Below are 20,029 nucleotides of genomic sequence, written 5' to 3'. Positions count from 1 at the left end.
AGGGAAATAGTCACATGAACAAGGATTCGGACCCGGTAACCCGTTTAAAGTGTTCATATCGGCAATAGCGAGGTGCCAGGTGGACAGACAGAAGGGCTGAGGTGACCAAGGATATGGTCAGGCCCAGGTGAACAGCCTGAAGAGGTCTGGTAATTGAAGGGCTGGGGATCAGGGACAGGCAGGAAGTGCTGACGTCCTCACGGGGGAGGGGCCACGTGTAGATGTTTAAGTGTTCAGGTGGTTATCGTTTTGGGCCTGGGGGACATGCGGAAGTGCTGAAGTCACTAAGAGGGAGGGCCACATCGAGAGGCTGAAGTGGTTAGGTGGTTATGGCATTGGGGTCAGGTTACCAGCTGGAATTGCTGACGTCATCAGGGCGGGGGCTACGTGGACAGCCCCAGGTGATCTGGAGGTTAAGGTTTTGGGTCCTAGGACCAGCTGAGACTGCTGACGTCATCAAGGGGTGGCGACATGTGGACAGACAGAAGTGGTAACCAGGCCGGTTGGTTGGGCTTTTTTAAGGAAATACCAGAAATTTTCAGGTTGACCAGGTCTGCCTCCCATGTCAACAAGTGGAAGTGGTCAAGTGTAAAGGCTTTTAGAGCCAGTAGAATATATTGGAGGATCCCAAGAAGTCGGAAAGTTCCGAACTTCTTGTGGTCCATACTCTGGAAGGCAGCGAGAAGGTAGCTCTCCTCACGGAAAGACAGTTCCCCAGGAATTAAGCAAAAAGCTGGCCCTCAGTTCGCTACGAAATTTAAGTGACCGTGGAGGGAGCTGGTCTATTCTCCCAGTTTGGAAAGAGTTTTCAGGGCCTCAACACTGCTGTTTTCTGGATTTCAAACCCCATATGCAGGGCTGTCAGTGTCGCAGGTTACTGCATGGTGAGTTGCCCCCATGTTGGTGAGCATGGATAATCCAGGCCTCATGGAAACACAAGGATGTCTATAGGAGTGCTGGGGGCTTACTGCTGGCCACCATCCCACCGGGAAAGAGGCAGGCTGTGAGCAGAAGGTTACCTGGGGCTTTGGGTGTTAGGCCCTTAAGCCAACTTCCAGAGATTTGGAAATCACCATAGTTCTTATGAGCTACGCGCCTCCCAGTGTGGCTCATTGTTGAGGTGAACCAGGGCCGAGGGAAAAACGGGAAATAGTCACATGAACAAGGATTCGGACTCGATAACCCGTTTAAACTGTTCATATCGGCAATAGGTATGTGCCAGGTGGACAGTCAGAAGGACTGAGGTGACTAAGGATATGGTCAGGCCCAGGTGAACAGCCTGAATTGCTCTGGTAATTAAAGGGCTGGGGATCAGGGACAGGCAGGAAGTGCTGACGTCCTCAAGGGGGAGGGGCCACCTGTAGATGCTTAAGTGCTCAGGTGGTTATGGTTCTGGTCCCAGGGGACAAGCTGGAAGTGCTCACATCACTAAGAGGGAGGGGCCACATCGAGAGGCTGAAGTAGTCAGGTGGTTATGGGATTGTGGCCCGGTTTCCAGCTGGAAGTGCTGACGTCATCATGGGCGGGGGCTACATGGACAGTCCCAGGTGATCTGGAGGTTAAGATTTTGGGGCCTAGGACCAGCTGAGACTGCTGACATCATCAAGGTGTAGCGACATGTGGACAGACAGAAGTGGTAACAAGGCCGATTGGTTGCGCTTCTCCCAGGAATTACCAGAAATCCTCAGGTTGACCAGGTCTGCCTCCCATGTCAACAACTGAAAGTGTTCAAGTGTAAAGGCTTTTAGAGCCAAGAGAATACATTGGAGGATCCCTAGATGTTGGAAATTGCCGAACTTCTTGTGGTCCAAACTCTGGAAGGCAGCGAGAAGGGAGCTCACCTCACAAAAAAACAGTTCACCAGGAATTAAGGAAAAGCGGGGCCTCAGTTAGGTACGAAATTTAATTGACTGTGGAGGGGGCTAGTCTATTCTTTCAGTTTAGAAAGGGTTTTTAGGGCCTCAACACTGCTGTTTTCCGGATTTCAAACCCCATATGCAGGGCTGTCAGAGTCGCAGGTTACTGCAGGGTGAGATGCCCCCATGTTGGTGAGCATGGATAATCCAGGTCTCATGGAAACACAAGGATGTCTATAGGAGTGCTGGGGGCTTACTGCTGGCCACCATCCCACCGGGAAAGAGGCAGGCTGTGAGCAGAAGGTTACCTGGGGCTGTGGTTGTTAGTCCCATAAGCCAACTTCCAGAGATTTGGAAATCACCATAGTTCTTATGAGCTACGCGCCTCCCAGTATGGCTCATTGGTGAGGTGAACCAGGGCCGAGGGAAAAAAGGGAAATAGTCACATGAACAAGGATTCGGACCCGGTAACCCGTTTAAAGTGTTCATATCGGCAATAGCGAGGTGCCAGGTGGACAGACAGAAGGGCTGAGGTGACCAAGGATATGGTCAGGCCCAGGTGAACAGCCTGAAGAGGTCTGGTAATTGAAGGGCTGGGGATCAGGGACAGGCAGGAAGTGCTGACGTCCTCACGGGGGAGGGGCCACGTGTAGATGTTTAAGTGTTCAGGTGGTTATCGTTTTCGGCCTGGGGGACATGCGGAAGTGCTGAAGTCACTAAGAGGGAGGGCTACATGGAGAGGCTGAAGTGGTTAGGTGGTTATGGCATTGGGGTCAGGTTACCAGCTGGAATTGCTGACGTCATCAGGGCGGGGGCTACGTGGACAGCCCCAGGTGATCTGGAGGTTAAGGTTTTGGGTCCTAGGACCAGCTGAGACTGCTGACGTCATCAAGGGGTGGCGACATGTGGACAGACAGAAGTGGTAACCAGGCCGGTTGGTTGGGCTTTTTTAAGGAAATACCAGAAATTTTCAGGTTGACCAGGTCTGCCTCCCATGTCAACAAGTGGAAGTGGTCAAGTGTAAAGGCTTTTAGAGCCAGTAGAATATATTGGAGGATCCCAAGAAGTCGGAAAGTTCCGAACTTCTTGTGGTCCATACTCTGGAAGGCAGCGAGAAGGTAGCTCTCCTCACGGAAAGACAGTTCCCCAGGAATTAAGCAAAAAGCTGGCCCTCAGTTCGCTACGAAATTTAAGTGACCGTGGAGGGAGCTGGTCTATTCTCCCAGTTTGGAAAGAGTTTTCAGGGCCTCAACACTGCTGTTTTCTGGATTTCAAACCCCATATGCAGGGCTGTCAGTGTCGCAGGTTACTGCATGGTGAGTTACCCCCATGTTGGTGAGCATGGATAATCCAGGCCTCATGGAAACACAAGGATGTCTATAGGAGTGCTGGGGGCTTACTGCTGGCCACCATCCCACCGGGAAAGAGGCAGGCTGTGAGCAGAAGGTTACCTGGGGCTTTGGGTGTTAGGCCCTTAAGCCAACTTCCAGAGATTTGGAAATCACCATAGTTCTTATGAGCTACGCACCTCCCAGTGTGGCTCATTGTTGAGGTGAACCAGGGCCGAGGGAAAAACGGGAAATAGTCACATGAACAAGGATTTGGACTCGATAACCCGTTTAAACTGTTCATATCGGCAATAGGTATGTGCCAGGTGGACAGTCAGAAGGACTGAGGTGACTAAGGATATGGTCAGGCCCAGGTGAACAGCCTGAATTGCTCTGGTAATTAAAGGGCTGGGGATCAGGGACAGGCAGGAAGTGCTGACGTCCTCAAGGGGGAGGGGCCACCTGTAGATGCTTAAGTGCTCAGGTGGTTATGGTTCTGGTCCCAGGGGACAAGCTGGAAGTGCTCACATCACTAAGAGGGAGGGGCCACATCGAGAGGCTGAAGTAGTCAGGTGGTTATGGGATTGTGGCCCGGTTTCCAGCTGGAAGTGCTGACGTCATCATGGGCGGGGGCTACATGGACAGTCCCAGGTGATCTGGAGGTTAAGATTTTGGGGCCTAGGACCAGCTGAGACTGCTGACATCATCAAGGTGTAGCGACATGTGGACAGACAGAAGTGGTAACAAGGCCGATTGGTTGCGCTTCTCCCAGGAATTACCAGAAATCCTCAGGTTGACCAGGTCTGCCTCCCATGTCAACAACTGAAAGTGTTCAAGTGTAAAGGCTTTTAGAGCCAAGAGAATACATTGGAGGATCCCTAGATGTTGGAAATTGCCGAACTTCTTGTGGTCCAAACTCTGGAAGGCAGCGAGAAGGGAGCTCACCTCACAAAAAAACAGTTCACCAGGAATTAAGGAAAAGCGGGGCCTCAGTTAGGTACGAAATTTAATTGACTGTGGAGGGGGCTAGTCTATTCTTTCAGTTTAGAAAGGGTTTTTAGGGCCTCAACACTGCTGTTTTCCGGATTTCAAACCCCATATGCAGGGCTGTCAGAGTCGCAGGTTACTGCAGGGTGAGATGCCCCCATGTTGGTGAGCATGGATAATCCAGGTCTCATGGAAACACAAGGATGTCTATAGGAGTGCTGGGGGCTTACTGCTGGCCACCATCCCACCGGGAAAGGGGCAGGCTGTGAGCAGAAGGTTACCTGGGGCTGTGGTTGTTAGTCCCTTAAGCCAACTTCCAGAGATTTGGAAATCACCATAGTTCTTATGAGCTACGCGCCTCCCAGTATGGCTCATTGGTGAGGTGAACCAGGGCCGAGGGAAAAAAGGGAAATAGTCACATGAACAAGGATTCGGACCCGGTAACCCGTTTAAAGTGTTCATATCGGCAATAGCGAGGTGCCAGGTGGACAGACAGAAGGGCTGAGGTGACCAAGGATATGGTCAGGCCCAGGTGAACAGCCTGAAGAGGTCTGGTAATTAAAGGGCTGGGGATCAGGGACAGGCAGGAAGTGCTGATGTCCTCACGGGGGAGGGGCCACGTGTAGATGTTTAAGTGTTCAGGTGGTTATCGTTTTCGGCCTTGGGGACATGCGGAAGTGCTGAAGTCACTAAGAGGGAGGGCCACATCGAGAGGCTGAAGTGGTTAGGTGGTTATGGCATTGGGGTCAGGTTACCAGCTGGAATTGCTGACGTCATCAGGGCGGGGGCTACGTGGACAGCCCCAGGTGATCTGGAGGTTAAGGTTTTGGGTCCTAGGACCAGCTGAGACTGCTGACGTCATAAAGGGGTGGCGACATGTGGACAGACAGAAGTGGTAACCAGGCCGGTTGGTTGGGCTTTTTTAAGGAAATACCAGAAATTTTCAGGTTGACCAGGTCTGCCTCCCATGTCAACAAGTGGAAGTGGTCAAGTGTAAAGGCTTTTAGAGCCAGTAGAATATATTGGAGGATCCCAAGAAGTCGGAAAGTTCCGAACTTCTTGTGGTCCATACTCTGGAAGGCAGCGAGAAGGTAGCTCTCCTCACGGAAAGACAGTTCCCCAGGAATTAAGCAAAAAGCTGGCCCTCAGTTCGCTACGAAATTTAAGTGACCGTGGAGGGAGCTGGTCTATTCTCCCAGTTTGGAAAGAGTTTTCAGGGCCTCAACACTGCTGTTTTCTGGATTTCAAACCCCATATGCAGGGCTGTCAGTGTCGCAGGTTACTGCATGGTGAGTTGCCCCCATGTTGGTGAGCATGGATAATCCAGGCCTCATGGAAACACAAGGATGTCTATAGGAGTGCTGGGGGCTTACTGCTGGCCACCATCCCACCGGGAAAGAGGCAGGCTGTGAGCAGAAGGTTACCTGGGGCTTTGGGTGTTAGGCCCTTAAGCCAACTTCCAGAGATTTGGAAATCACCATAGTTCTTATGAGCTACGCACCTCCCAGTGTGGTTCATTGTTGAGGTGAACCAGGTCCGAGGGAAAAACGGGAAATAGTCACATGAACAAGGATTCGGACTCGATAACCCGTTTAAACTGTTCATATCGGCAATAGGTATGTGCCAGGTGGACAGTCAGAAGGACTGAGGTGACTAAGGATATGGTCAGGCCCAGGTGAACAGCCTGAATTGCTCTGGTAATTAAAGGGCTGGGGATCAGGGACAGGCAGGAAGTGCTGACGTCCTCAAGGGGGAGGGGCCACCTGTAGATGCTTAAGTGCTCAGGTGGTTATGGTTCTGGTCCCAGGGGACAAGCTGGAAGTGCTCACATCACTAAGAGGGAGGGGCCACATCTAGAGGCTGAAGTAGTCAGGTGGTTATGGGATTGTGGCCCGGTTTCCAGCTGGAAGTGCTGACGTCATCATGGGCGGGGGCTACATGGACAGTCCCAGGTGATCTGGAGGTTAAGATTTTGGGGCCTAGGACCAGCTGAGACTGCTGACATCATCAAGGGGTAGCGACATGTGGACAGACAGAAGTGGTAACGAGGCCGATTGGTTGCGCTTCTCCAAGGAATTACCAGAAATCCTCAGGTTGACCAGGTCTGCCTCCCATGTCAACAACTGAAAGTGTTCATGTGTAAAGGCTTTTAGAGCCAAGAGAATACATTGGAGGATCCCTAGATGTCGGAAATTGCCGAACTTCTTGTGGTCCAAACTCTGGAAGGCAGCGAGAAGGTAGCTCACCTCACAAAAAAAAGTTCACCAGGAATTAAGGGAAAGCGGGGCCTCAGTTAGCTACGAAATTTAATTGACCGTGGAGGGGGCTAGTCTATTCTTTCAGTTTAGAAAGGGTTTTAAGGGCCTAAACACTGCTGTTTTCCGGATTTCAAACCCCATATGCAGGGCTGTTAGAGTCGCAGGTTACTGCAGGGTGAGATGCCCCCATGTTGGTGAGCATGGATAATCCAGGTCTCATGGAAACACAAGGATGTCTATAGGAGTGCTGGGGGCTTACTGCTGGCCACCATCCCACCGGGAAAGAGGCAGGCTGTGAGCAGAAAGTTACCTGGGGCTGTGGGTGTTAGGCCCTTAAGCCAACTTCCAGAGATTTGGAAATCACCATAGTTCTTATGAGCTACGCGCCTCCCAGCATGCTTCATTGGTGAGGTGAACGAGGGCCAAGGGAAAAAAGGGAAATAGTCACCTGAACAAGGATTCGGACCCAGTAACGCATTTAAAGTGTTCATATAGGCAATAGCGAGGTGCCAGGTGGACAGACAGAAGGGCTGAGGTGACCAAGGATATGTTCAGGCCCAGGTGAACAGCCTGAATTGCTCTGGTAATTAAAGGGCTGGGGATCAGGGACAGGCAGGAAGTGCTGACGTTCTCACGGAGGAGGGGCCACGTGTAGATGCTTAAGTGCTCAGGTGGTTATGGTTCTGGTCCCAGGGGACAAGCTGGAAGTGCTCACATCACTAAGAGGGAGGGGCCACATGGAAAGGCTGAAGTGGTCAGGTGGTTATGGGATTAGGGCCCCGTTTCCAGCTGGAAGTGCTGACATCATCAAGGGCGGCGGCTACATGGACAGTCCCAGGTGATCTGGAGGTTAAGATTTTGGGGCCTAGGACCAGCTGAGACTGCTGACATCATCAAGGGGTAGCGACATGTGGACAGACAGAAGTGGTAACGAGGCCGATTGGTTGCGCTTCTCCCAGGAATTACCAGAAATCCTCAGGTTGACCAGGTCTGCCTCCCATGTCAACAAGTGGAAGTGGTCAAGTGTAAAGGCTTTTAGAGCCAGTAGAATATATTGGAGGATCCCAAGAAGTCGGAAAGTTCCGAACTTCTTGTGGTCCATACTCTGGAAGGCAGCGAGAAGGTAGCTCTCCTCACGGAAAGACAGTTCCCCAGGAATTAAGCAAAACCTGGCCCTCAGTTCGCTACGAAATTTACGTGACCGTGGAGGGAGCTGGTCTATTCTCCCAGTTTGGAAAGCGTTTTCAGGGCCTCAACACTGCTGTTTTCCTGATTTCAAACCCCATATGCAGGGCTGTCAGTGTCGCAGGTTACTGCATGGTGAGTTGCCCCCATGTTGGTGAGCATGGATAATCCAGGCCTCATGGAAACACAAGGATGTCTATAGGAGTGCTGGGGGCTTACTGCTGGCCACCATCCCACCGGGAAAGAGGCAGGCTGTGAGCAGAAGGTTACCTGGGGCTGTGGGTTTTAGGCCCTTAAGCCAACTTCCAGAGATTTGGAAATCACCATAGTTCATATGAGCTACGCGCCTCCCAGTGTTGCTCATTGTTGAAGTGAACCAGGGCCAAGAGAAAAATGGGAAAATATCACATGCACAAGGATTCGGACTCGATAACCCGTTTAAACTGTTCATATCGGCAATAGGGATGTGCCAGGTGGACAGTCAGAAAGCCTGATGTGACTAAGGATATGGTCAGGCCCAGGTGAACAGCCTGAATTGCTCTGGTAATTAAAGGGCTGGGGATCAGGGACAGGCAGGAAGTGCTGACGTCCTCAAGGGGGAGGGGCCACCTGTAGATGCTTAAGTGCTCAGGTGGTTATGGTTCTGGTCCCAGGGGACAAGCTGGAAGTGCTCACATCACTAAGAGGGAGGGGCCACATCGAGAGGCTGAAGTAGTCAGGTGGTTATGGGATTGTGGCCCGGTTTCCAGCTGGAAGTGCTGACGTCATCAAGGGCGGGGGCTACATGGACAGTCCCAGGTGATCTGGAGGTTAAGATTTTGGGGCCTAGGACCAGCTGAGACTGCTGACATCATCAAGGTGTAGCGACATGTGGACAGACAGAAGTGGTAACAAGGCCGATTGGTTGCGCTTCTCCCAGGAATTACCAGAAATCCTCAGGTTGACCAGGTCTGCCTCCCATGTCAACAACTGAAAGTGTTCAAGTGTAAAGGCTTTTAGAGCCAAGAGAATACATTGGAGGATCCCTAGATGTTGGAAATTGCCGAACTTCTTGTGGTCCAAACTCTGGAAGGCAGCGAGAAGGTAGCTCACCTCACAAAAAAAAAGTTCACCAGGAATTAAGGAAAAGCGGGGCCTCAGTTAGCTACGAAATTTAATTGACCGTGTAGGGGGCTAGTCTATTCTTTCAGTTTAGAAATGGTTTTCAGGGCCTCAACACTGCTGTTTTCCGTATTTCAAACCCCATATGCAGGGCTGTCAGAGTCGCAGGTTACTGCAGGGTGAGATGCCCCCATGTTGGTGAGCATGGATAATCCACGTCTCATGGAAACACAAGGATGTCTATAGGAGTGCTGGGGGCTTACTGCTGGCCACCATCCCACCGGGAAAGAGGCAGGCTGTGAGCAGAAGGTTACCTGGGGCTATGGGTGTTAGGCCCTTAAGCCAACTTCCAGAGATTTGGAAATCACCATAGTTCTTATGAGCTATGCGCCTCCCAGTATGGCTCATTGGTGAGGTGAACCAGGGCCGAGGGAAAAAAGGGAAATAGTCACATGAACAAGGATTCGAACCCGGTAACCCGTTTAAAGTGTTCATATCGGCAATAGCGAGGTGCCAGGTGGACAGACAGAAGGGCTGAGGTGATCAAGGATATGGTCAGGCCCAGGTGAACAGCCTGAAGAGGTCTGGTAATTAAAGGGCTGGGGATCAGGGACAGGCAGGAAGTGCTGACGTCCTCACGGGGGAGGGGCCACGTGTAGATGTTTAAGTGTTCAGGTGGTTATCGTTTTGGGCCTGGGGGACATGCGGAAGTGCTGAAGTCACTAAGAGGGAGGGCCACATCCAGAGGCTGAAGTGGTTAGGTGGTTATGGCATTGGGGTCAGGTTACCAGCTGGAATTGCTGACGTCATCAGGGCGGGGGCTACGTGGACAGCCCCAGGTGATCTGGAGGTTAAGGTTTTGGGTCCTAGGACCAGCTGAGACTGCTGACGTCATCAAGGGGTGGCGACATGTGAACAGACAGAAGTGGTAACCAGGCCGGTTGGTTGGGCTTTTTTAAGGAAATACCAGAAATTTTCAGGTTGACCAGGTCTGCCTCCCATGTCAACAAGTGGAAGTGGTCAAGTGTAAAGGCTTTTAGAGCCAGTAGAATATATTGGAGGATCCCAAGAAGTCGGAAAGTTCCGAACTTCTTGTGGTCCATACTCTGGAAGGCAGCGAGAAGGTAGCTCTCCTCACGGAAAGACAGTTCCCCAGGAATTAAGCAAAAAGCTGGCCCTCAGTTCGCTACGAAATTTAAGTGACCGTGGAGGGAGCTGGTCTATTCTCCCAGTTTGGAAAGAGTTTTCAGGGCCTCAGCACTGCTGTTTTCTGGATTTCAAACCCCATATGCAGGGCTGTCAGTGTCGCAGGTTACTGCATGGTGAGTTGCCCCCATGTTGGTGAGCATAAATAATCCAGGCCTCATGGAAACACAAGGATGTCTATAGGAGTGCTGGGGGCTTACTGCTGGCCACCATCCCACCGGGAAAGAGGCAGGCTGTGAGCAGAAGGTTACCTGGGGCTTTGGGTGTTAGGCCCTTAAGCCAACTTCCAGAGATTTGGAAATCACCATAGTTCTTATGAGCTACGCGCCTCCCAGTGTGGCTCATTGTTGAGGTGAACCAGGGCCGAGGGAAAAACGGGAAATAGTCACATGAACAAGGATTCGGACTCGATAACCCGTTTAAACTGTTCATATCGGCAATAGGTATGTGCCAGGTGGACAGTCAGAAGGACTGAGGTGACTAAGGATATGGTCAGGCCCAGGTGAACAGCCTGAATTGCTCTGGTAATTAAAGGGCTGGGGATCAGGGACAGGCAGGAAGTGCTGACGTCCTCAAGGGGGAGGGGCCACCTGTAGATGCTTAAGTGCTCAGGTGGTTATGGTTCTGGTCCCAGGGGACAAGCTGGAAGTGCTCACATCACTAAGAGGGAGGGGCCACATCGAGAGGCTGAAGTAGTCAGGTGGTTATGGGATTGTGGCCCGGTTTCCAGCTGGAAGTGCTGACGTCATCAAGGGCGGGGGCTACATGGACAGTCCCAGGTGATCTGGAGGTTAAGATTTTGGGGCCTAGGACCAGCTGAGACTGCTGACATCATCAAGGTGTAGCGACATGTGGACAGACAGAAGTGGTAACAAGGCCGATTGGTTGCGCTTCTCCCAGGAATTACCAGAAATCCTCAGGTTGACCAGGTCTGCCTCCCATGTCAACAACTGAAAGTGTTCAAGTGTAAAGGCTTTTAGAGCCAAGAGAATACATTGGAGGATCCCTAGATGTTGGAAATTGCCGAACTTCTTGTGGTCCAAACTCTGGAAGGCAGCGAGAAGGGAGCTCACCTCACAAAAAAACAGTTCACCAGGAATTAAGGAAAAGCGGGGCCTCAGTTAGGTACGAAATTTAATTGACTGTGGAGGGGGCTAGTCTATTCTTTCAGTTTAGAAAGGGTTTTTAGGGCCTCAACACTGCTGTTTTCCGGATTTCAAACCCCATATGCAGGGCTGTCAGAGTCGCAGGTTACTGCAGGGTGAGATGCCCCCATGTTGGTGAGCATGGATAATCCAGGTCTCATGGAAACACAAGGATGTCTATAGGAGTGCTGGGGGCTTACTGCTGGCCACCATCCCAACGGGAAAGAGGCAGGCTGTGAGCAGAAGGTTACCTGGGGCTGTGGTTGTTAGTCCCTTAAGCCAACTTCCAGAGATTTGGAAATCACCATAGTTCTTATGAGCTACGCGCCTCCCAGTATGGCTCATTGGTGAGGTGAACCAGGGCCGAGGGAAAAAAGGGAAATAGTCACATGAACAAGGATTCGGACCCGGTAACCCGTTTAAAGTGTTCATATCGGCAATAGCGAGGTGCCAGGTGGACAGACAGAAGGGCTGAGGTGACCAAGGATATGGTCAGGCCCAGGTGAACAGCCTGAAGAGGTCTGGTAATTGAAGGGCTGGGGATCAGGGACAGGCAGGAAGTGCTGACGTCCTCACGGGGGAGGGGCCACGTGTAGATGTTTAAGTGTTCAGGTGGTTATCGTTTTCGGCCTGGGGGACATGCGGAAGTGCTGAAGTCACTAAGAGGGAGGGCCACATCGAGAGGCTGAAGTGGTTAGGTGGTTATGGCATTGGGGTCAGGTTACCAGCTGGAATTGCTGACGTCATCAGGGCGGGGGCTACGTGGACAGCCCCAGGTGATCTGGAGGTTAAGGTTTTGGGTCCTAGGACCAGCTGAGACTGCTGACGTCATCAAGGGGTGGCGACATGTGGACAGACAGAAGTGGTAACCAGGCCGGTTGGTTGGGCTTTTTTAAGGAAATACCAGAAATTTTCAGGTTGACCAGGTCTGCCTCCCATGTCAACAAGTGGAAGTGGTCAAGTGTAAAGGCTTTTAGAGCCAGTAGAATATATTGGAGGATCCCAAGAAGTCGGAAAGTTCCGAACTTCTTGTGGTCCATACTCTGGAAGGCAGCGAGAAGGTAGCTCTCCTCACGGAAAGACAGTTCCCCAGGAATTAAGCAAAAAGCTGGCCCTCAGTTCGCTACGAAATTTAAGTGACCGTGGAGGGAGCTGGTCTATTCTCCCAGTTTGGAAAGAGTTTTCAGGGCCTCAACACTGCTGTTTTCTGGATTTCAAACCCCATATGCAGGGCTGTCAGTGTCGCAGGTTACTGCATGGTGAGTTGCCCCCATGTTGGTGAGCATGGATAATCCAGGCCTCATGGAAACACAAGGATGTCTATAGGAGTGCTGGGGGCTTACTGCTGGCCACCATCCCACCGGGAAAGAGGCAGGCTGTGAGCAGAAGGTTACCTGGGGCTTTGGGTGTTAGGCCCTTAAGCCAACTTCCAGAGATTTGGAAATCACCATAGTTCTTATGAGCTACGCGCCTCCCAGTGTGGCTCATTGTTGAGGTGAACCAGGGCCGAGGGAAAAACGGGAAATAGTCACATGAACAAGGATTCGGACTCGATAACCCGTTTAAACTGTTCATATCGGCAATAGGTATGTGCCAGGTGGACAGTCAGAAGGACTGAGGTGACTAAGGATATGGTCAGGCCCAGGTGAACAGCCTGAATTGCTCTGGTAATTAAAGGGCTGGGGATCAGGGACAGGCAGGAAGTGCTGACGTCCTCAAGGGGGAGGGGCCACCTGTAGATGCTTAAGTGCTCAGGTGGTTATGGTTCTGGTCCCAGGGGACAAGCTGGAAGTGCTCACATCACTAAGAGGGAGGGGCCACATCGAGAGGCTGAAGTAGTCAGGTGGTTATGGGATTGTGGCCCGGTTTCCAGCTGGAAGTGCTGACGTCATCATGGGCGGGGGCTACATGGACAGTCCCAGGTGATCTGGAGGTTAAGATTTTGGGGCCTAGGACCAGCTGAGACTGCTGACATCATCAAGGTGTAGCGACATGTGGACAGACAGAAGTGGTAACAAGGCCGATTGGTTGCGCTTCTCCCAGGAATTACCAGAAATCCTCAGGTTGACCAGGTCTGCCTCCCATGTCAACAACTGAAAGTGTTCAAGTGTAAAGGCTTTTAGAGCCAAGAGAATACATTGGAGGATCCCTAGATGTTGGAAATTGCCGAACTTCTTGTGGTCCAAACTCTGGAAGGCAGCGAGAAGGGAGCTCACCTCACAAAAAAACAGTTCACCAGGAATTAAGGAAAAGCGGGGCCTCAGTTAGGTACGAAATTTAATTGACTGTGGAGGGGGCTAGTCTATTCTTTCAGTTTAGAAAGGGTTTTTAGGGCCTCAACACTGCTGTTTTCCGGATTTCAAACCCCATATGCAGGGCTGTCAGAGTCGCAGGTTACTGCAGGGTGAGATGCCCCCATGTTGGTGAGCATGGATAATCCAGGTCTCATGGAAACACAAGGATGTCTATAGGAGTGCTGGGGGCTTACTGCTGGCCACCATCCCACCGGGAAAGAGGCAGGCTGTGAGCAGAAGGTTACCTGGGGCTGTGGTTGTTAGTCCCATAAGCCAACTTCCAGAGATTTGGAAATCACCATAGTTCTTATGAGCTACGCGCCTCCCAGTATGGCTCATTGGTGAGGTGAACCAGGGCCGAGGGAAAAAAGGGAAATAGTCACATGAACAAGGATTCGGACCCGGTAACCCGTTTAAAGTGTTCATATCGGCAATAGCGAGGTGCCAGGTGGACAGACAGAAGGGCTGAGGTGACCAAGGATATGGTCAGGCCCAGGTGAACAGCCTGAAGAGGTCTGGTAATTGAAGGGCTGGGGATCAGGGACAGGCAGGAAGTGCTGACGTCCTCACGGGGGAGGGGCCACGTGTAGATGTTTAAGTGTTCAGGTGGTTATCGTTTTCGGCCTGGGGGACATGCGGAAGTGCTGAAGTCACTAAGAGGGAGGGCTACATGGAGAGGCTGAAGTGGTTAGGTGGTTATGGCATTGGGGTCAGGTTACCAGCTGGAATTGCTGACGTCATCAGGGCGGGGGCTACGTGGACAGCCCCAGGTGATCTGGAGGTTAAGGTTTTGGGTCCTAGGACCAGCTGAGACTGCTGACGTCATCAAGGGGTGGCGACATGTGGACAGACAGAAGTGGTAACCAGGCCGGTTGGTTGGGCTTTTTTAAGGAAATACCAGAAATTTTCAGGTTGACCAGGTCTGCCTCCCATGTCAACAAGTGGAAGTGGTCAAGTGTAAAGGCTTTTAGAGCCAGTAGAATATATTGGAGGATCCCAAGAAGTCGGAAAGTTCCGAACTTCTTGTGGTCCATACTCTGGAAGGCAGCGAGAAGGTAGCTCTCCTCACGGAAAGACAGTTCCCCAGGAATTAAGCAAAAAGCTGGCCCTCAGTTCGCTACGAAATTTAAGTGACCGTGGAGGGAGCTGGTCTATTCTCCCAGTTTGGAAAGAGTTTTCAGGGCCTCAACACTGCTGTTTTCTGGATTTCAAACCCCATATGCAGGGCTGTCAGTGTCGCAGGTTACTGCATGGTGAGTTACCCCCATGTTGGTGAGCATGGATAATCCAGGCCTCATGGAAACACAAGGATGTCTATAGGAGTGCTGGGGGCTTACTGCTGGCCACCATCCCACCGGGAAAGAGGCAGGCTGTGAGCAGAAGGTTACCTGGGGCTTTGGGTGTTAGGCCCTTAAGCCAACTTCCAGAGATTTGGAAATCACCATAGTTCTTATGAGCTACGCGCCTCCCAGTGTGGCTCATTGTTGAGGTGAACCAGGGCCGAGGGAAAAACGGGAAATAGTCACATGAACAAGGATTCGGACTCGATAACCCGTTTAAACTGTTCATATCGGCAATAGGTATGTGCCAGGTGGACAGTCAGAAGGACTGAGGTGACTAAGGATATGGTCAGGCCCAGGTGAACATCCTGAATTGCTCTGGTAATTAAAGGGCTGGGGATCAGGGACAGGCAGGAAGTGTTGACGTCCTCAAGGGGGAGGGGCCACCTGTAGATGCTTAAGTGCTCAGGTGGTTATGGTTCTGGTCCCAGGGGACAAGCTGGAAGTGCTCACATCACTAAGAGGGAGGGGCCACATCGAGAGGCTGAAGTAGTCAGGTGGTTATGGGATTGTGGCCCGGTTTCCAGCTGGAAGTGCTGACGTCATCATGGGCGGGGGCTACATGGACAGTCCCAGGTGATCTGGAGGTTAAGATTTTGGGGCCTAGGACCAGCTGAGACTGCTGACATCATCAAGGTGTAGCGACATGTGGACAGACAGAAGTGGTAACAAGGCCGATTGGTTGCGCTTCTCCCAGGAATTACCAGAAATCCTCAGGTTGACCAGGTCTGCCTCCCATGTCAACAACTGAAAGTGTTCAAGTGTAAAGGCTTTTAGAGCCAAGAGAATACATTGGAGGATCCCTAGATGTTGGAAATTGCCGAACTTCTTGTGGTCCAAACTCTGGAAGGCAGCGAGAAGGTAGCTCACCTCACAAAAAAAAAGTTCACCAGGAATTAAGGAAAAGCGGGGCCTCAGTTAGCTACCTAATTTAATTGACCGTGGAGGGGGCTAGTCTATTCTTTCAGTTTAGAAATGGTTTTCAGGGCCTCAACACTGCTGTTTTCCGGATTTCAAACCCCATATGCAGGGCTGTCAGAGTCGCAGGTTACTGCAGGGTGAGATGCCCCCATGTTGGTGAGCATGGATAATCCACGTCTCATGGAAACACAAGGATGTCTATAGGAGTGCTGGGGGCTTACTGCTGGCCACCATCCCACCGGGAAAGAGGCAGGCTGTGAGCAGAAGGTTACCTGGGGCTGTGGGTGTTAGGCCCTTAAGCCAACTTCCAGAGATTTGGAAATCACCATAGTTCTTATGGGCTACGCGCCTCCCAGTATGGCTCATTGGTGAGGTGAACCAGGGCCAAGGGAAAAAAGGGAAATAGTCACCTGAACAAGGATTCGAACCCGGTAACCCGTTTAAAGTGTTCATATCGGCAATAGCGAGGTGCCAGGTGGACAGACAGAAGGGCTGAGGTGACCAAGGATATGGTCAGGCCCAGGTGAACAGCCTGAAGAGGTCTGGTAATTAAAGGGCTGGGGATCGGGGACAGGCAGGAAGTGCTGATGTCCTCAAGGGGGAGGGGCCACGTGAAGATGTTTAAGTGTTCAGGTGGTTATCGTTTTGGGCCTGGGGGACATGCGGAAGTGCTGAAGTCACTAAGAGGGAGGGCCACATCCAGAGGCTGAAGTGGTTAGGTGGTTATGGCATTGGGGTCAGGTTACCAGCTGGAATTGCTGACGTCATCAGGGCGTGGGCTACGTGGACAGCCCCAGGTGATCTGGAGGTTAAGGTTTTGGGTCCTAGGACGACCTGAGACTGCTGACGTCATCAAGGGGTGGCGACATGTGGACAGTCAGAAGTGGTAACCAGGCCGGTTGGTTGGGCTTTTTTAAGGAAATACCAGAAATTTTCAGGTTGACCAGGTCTGCCTCCCATGTCAACAAGTGGAAGTGGTCAAGTGTAAAGGCTTTTAGAGCCAGTAGAATATATTGGAGGATCCCAAGAAGTCGGAAAGTTCCGAACTTCTTGTGGTCCATACTCTGGAAGGCAGCGAGAAGGTAGCTCTCCTCACGGAAAGACAGTTCCCCAGGAATTAAGCAAAAAGCTGGCCCTCAGTTCGCTACGAAACTTAAGTGACCGTGGAGGGAGCTGGTCTATTCTCCCAGTTTGGAAAGAGTTTTCAGGGCCTCAACACTGCTGTTTTCTGGATTTCAAACCCCATATGCAGGGCTGTCAGTGTCGCAGGTTACTGCATGGTGAGTTGCCCCCATGTTGGTGAGCATGGATAATCCAGGCCTCATGGAAACACAAGGATGTCTATAGGAGTGCTGGGGGCTTACTGCTGGCCACCATCCCACCGGGAAAGAGGCAGGCTGTAAGCAGAAGGTTACCTGGGGCTGTGGTTGTTAGTCCCTTAAGCCAACTTCCAGAGATTTGGAAATCACCATAGTTCTTATGAGCTACGCGCCTCCCAGTATGGCTCATTGGTGAGGTGAACCAGGGCCGAGGGAAAAAAGGGAAATAGTCACATGAACAAGGATTCGGACCCGGTAACCCGTTTAAAGTGTTCATATCGGCAATAGCGAGGTGCCAGGTGGACAGACAGAAGGGCTGAGGTGACCAAGGATATGGTCAGGTCCAGGTGAACAGCCTGAAGAGGTCTGGTAATTAAAGGGCTGGGGATCAGGGACAGGCAGGAAGTGCTGACGTCCTCAAGGGGGAGGGGCCACCTGTAGATGCTTAAGTGCTCAGGTGGTTATGGTTCTGGTCCCAGGGGACAAGCTGGAAGTGCTCACATCACTAAGAGGGAGGGGCCACATCAAGAGGCTGAATTACTCAGGTGGTTATGGGATTGTGGCCCGGTTTCCAGCTGGAAGTGCTGACGTCATCATGGGCTGGCCACCATCCCACCGGGAAAGAGGTAGGCTGTGAGCAGAAGGTTACCTGGGGCTGTGTGTGTTAGGCCCTTAAGCCAACTTCCAGAGTTTTGGAAATCACCATAGTTCTTATGAGCGACGCGCCTCCCAGAATGGCTCAATAGTGAGGTGATCCAGGGCCGAGGGAAAAACGGGAATTATTCACATGAACAAGGATGCGGACCCGGTAACCCTTTTTAAAGTGTTCATATAGGCAATATGGAGGTGCCAGCTGGACAGTCAGAAGGGCTGAGGTGACCAAGGAATTGGTCAGACCCAGGTGAACAGCCTGAAGTGCTCTGGTAATTAAAGGGCTGGTGATCAGGACAGGCAAGAACTACTGACATCCTCCAGCATAGGGGCCACGTGTAGAGGCTTAAGTGCTCCTGTGGTTATGGTTTTTGCCCGGGGGACACTCCGGAAGTGCTGATGTCACTAACAGGAAGGGGCCACATGGAAAGTCTGAAGTGGTCAGGTGGTTATGGGATTGGGGCCCGTTTACCGGCCAGAAGTGCTGACGTCATTAAGGGCGGGGGCTATGTGGACAGTCCCAGGTGTTCTGGTGGTTAAGATTTTGGTCCCTATGACCAGCTGAGTCTCATGACGTCATCAAGGGGTGCCAACATGTGGACAAACATAAATGGTAACGAGGCCGATTGGTTGGGCTTCTCCAAGCAAATACCAGAAATCCTCAGATTGAGCAGGTCTGCCTCCCATGTCAACAACTGGAATTGGTCAAGTGTAAAGGCTTTCAGAGCCAGGAGAATACATTAGAGGATCCCAAGAAGTCGGAAACTGCTGAAATTCTTGTGGTCCATACTCTGGAAGGCAGCGAGAAGTTGCTCTGCTCACTGAAAGAAAGTTACCCAGGAATTACGCAAAAAGCTAGCCCTCAGTTCGCTACGAAATTTAAGTGACCGTGGAGGGAGCTGGTCTATTCTCCCAGTTTGGAAAGGGTTTTCAGGGCATCAACACTGCTGTTTTCCGGATTTCAAACCTCATATGCAGAACTGTCAGAATCGCTGGTCACTGCAGGGTGAGATTCCCCCATGTTGGTGAGCATGGATAATCCCGGTCTCATGGAAACACAAGGATGTCTATAGGAGTGCTGGGGGCTTACTGCTGGCCACCATCCCACCGGGAAAGAGGCAGGCTGTGAGCAGAAGGTTACCTGGGGCTTTGGGTGTTAGGCCCTTAAGCCAACTTCCAGAGATTTGGAAATCACCATAGTTCTTATGAGCTACGCTCCTCCCAGTGTGGCTCATTGTTGAGGTGAACCAGGGCCGAGGGAAAAACGGGAAATAGTCACATGAACAAGGATTCGGACTCGATAACCCGTTTAAACTGTTCATATCGGCAATAGGTATGTGCCAGGTGGACAGTCAGAAGGGCTGAGGTGACTAAGGATATGGTCAGGCCCAGGTGTACAGCCTGAAGAGGTCTGGTAATTAAAGGGCTGGGGATCAGGGACAGGCAGGAAGTGCTGACGTCCTCAAGGGGGAGGGGCCACCTGTAGATGCTTAAGTGCTCAGGTGGTTATGGTTCTGGTCCCAGGGGACAAGCTGGAAGTGCTCACATCACTAAGAGGGAGGGGCCACATCGAGAGGCTGAATTACTCAGGTGGTTATGGGATTGTGACCCGGTTTCCAGCTGGAAGTGCTGACGTCATCATGGGCTGGCCACCATCCCACCGGGAATGAGGTAGGCTGTGAGCAGAAGGTTACCTGGGGCTGTGTGTGTTAGGCCCTTAAGCCAACTTCCAGAGTTTTGGAAATCACCATAGTTCTTATGAGCGACGCGCCTCCCAGAATGGCTCAATAGTGAGGTGATCCAGGGCCGAGGGAAAAACGGGAATTATTCACATGAACAAGGATGCGGACCCGGTAACCCTTTTTAAAGTGTTCATATAGGCAATACGGAGGTGCCAGCTGGACAGTCAGAAGGGCTGAGGTGACCAAGGAATTGGTCAGACCCAGGTGAACAGCCTGAAGTGCTCTGGTAATTAAAGGGCTGGTGATCAGGACAGGCAAGAACTACTGACATCCTCCAGCATAGGGGCCACGTGTAGAGGCTTAAGTGCTCCTGTGGTTATGGTTTTTGCCCGGGGGACACTCCGGAAGTGCTGATGTCACTAACAGGAAGGGGCCACATGGAAAGTCTGAAGTGGTCAGGTGGTTATGGGATTGGGGCCCGTTTACCGGCCAGAAGTGCTGACGTCATTAAGGGCGGGGGCTATGTGGACAGTCCCAGGTGTTCTGGTGGTTAAGATTTTGGTCCCTATGACCAGCTGAGTCTCATGACGTCATCAAGGGGTGCCAACATGTGGACAAACATAAGTGGTAACGAGGCCGATTGGTTGGGCTTCTCCCAGCAAATACCAGAAATCCTCAGATTGAGCAGGTCTGCCTCCCATGTCAACAACTGGAATTGGTCAAGTGTAAAGGCTTTCAGAGCCAGGAGAATACATT

The sequence above is a fragment of the Plecotus auritus genome, assembly GCF_963455305.1.
Source record: "Plecotus auritus genome assembly, chromosome: 8".
Classification (NCBI taxonomy): domain Eukaryota; kingdom Metazoa; phylum Chordata; class Mammalia; order Chiroptera; family Vespertilionidae; genus Plecotus; species Plecotus auritus.
This window is presented reverse-complemented; position numbering follows the sequence as displayed.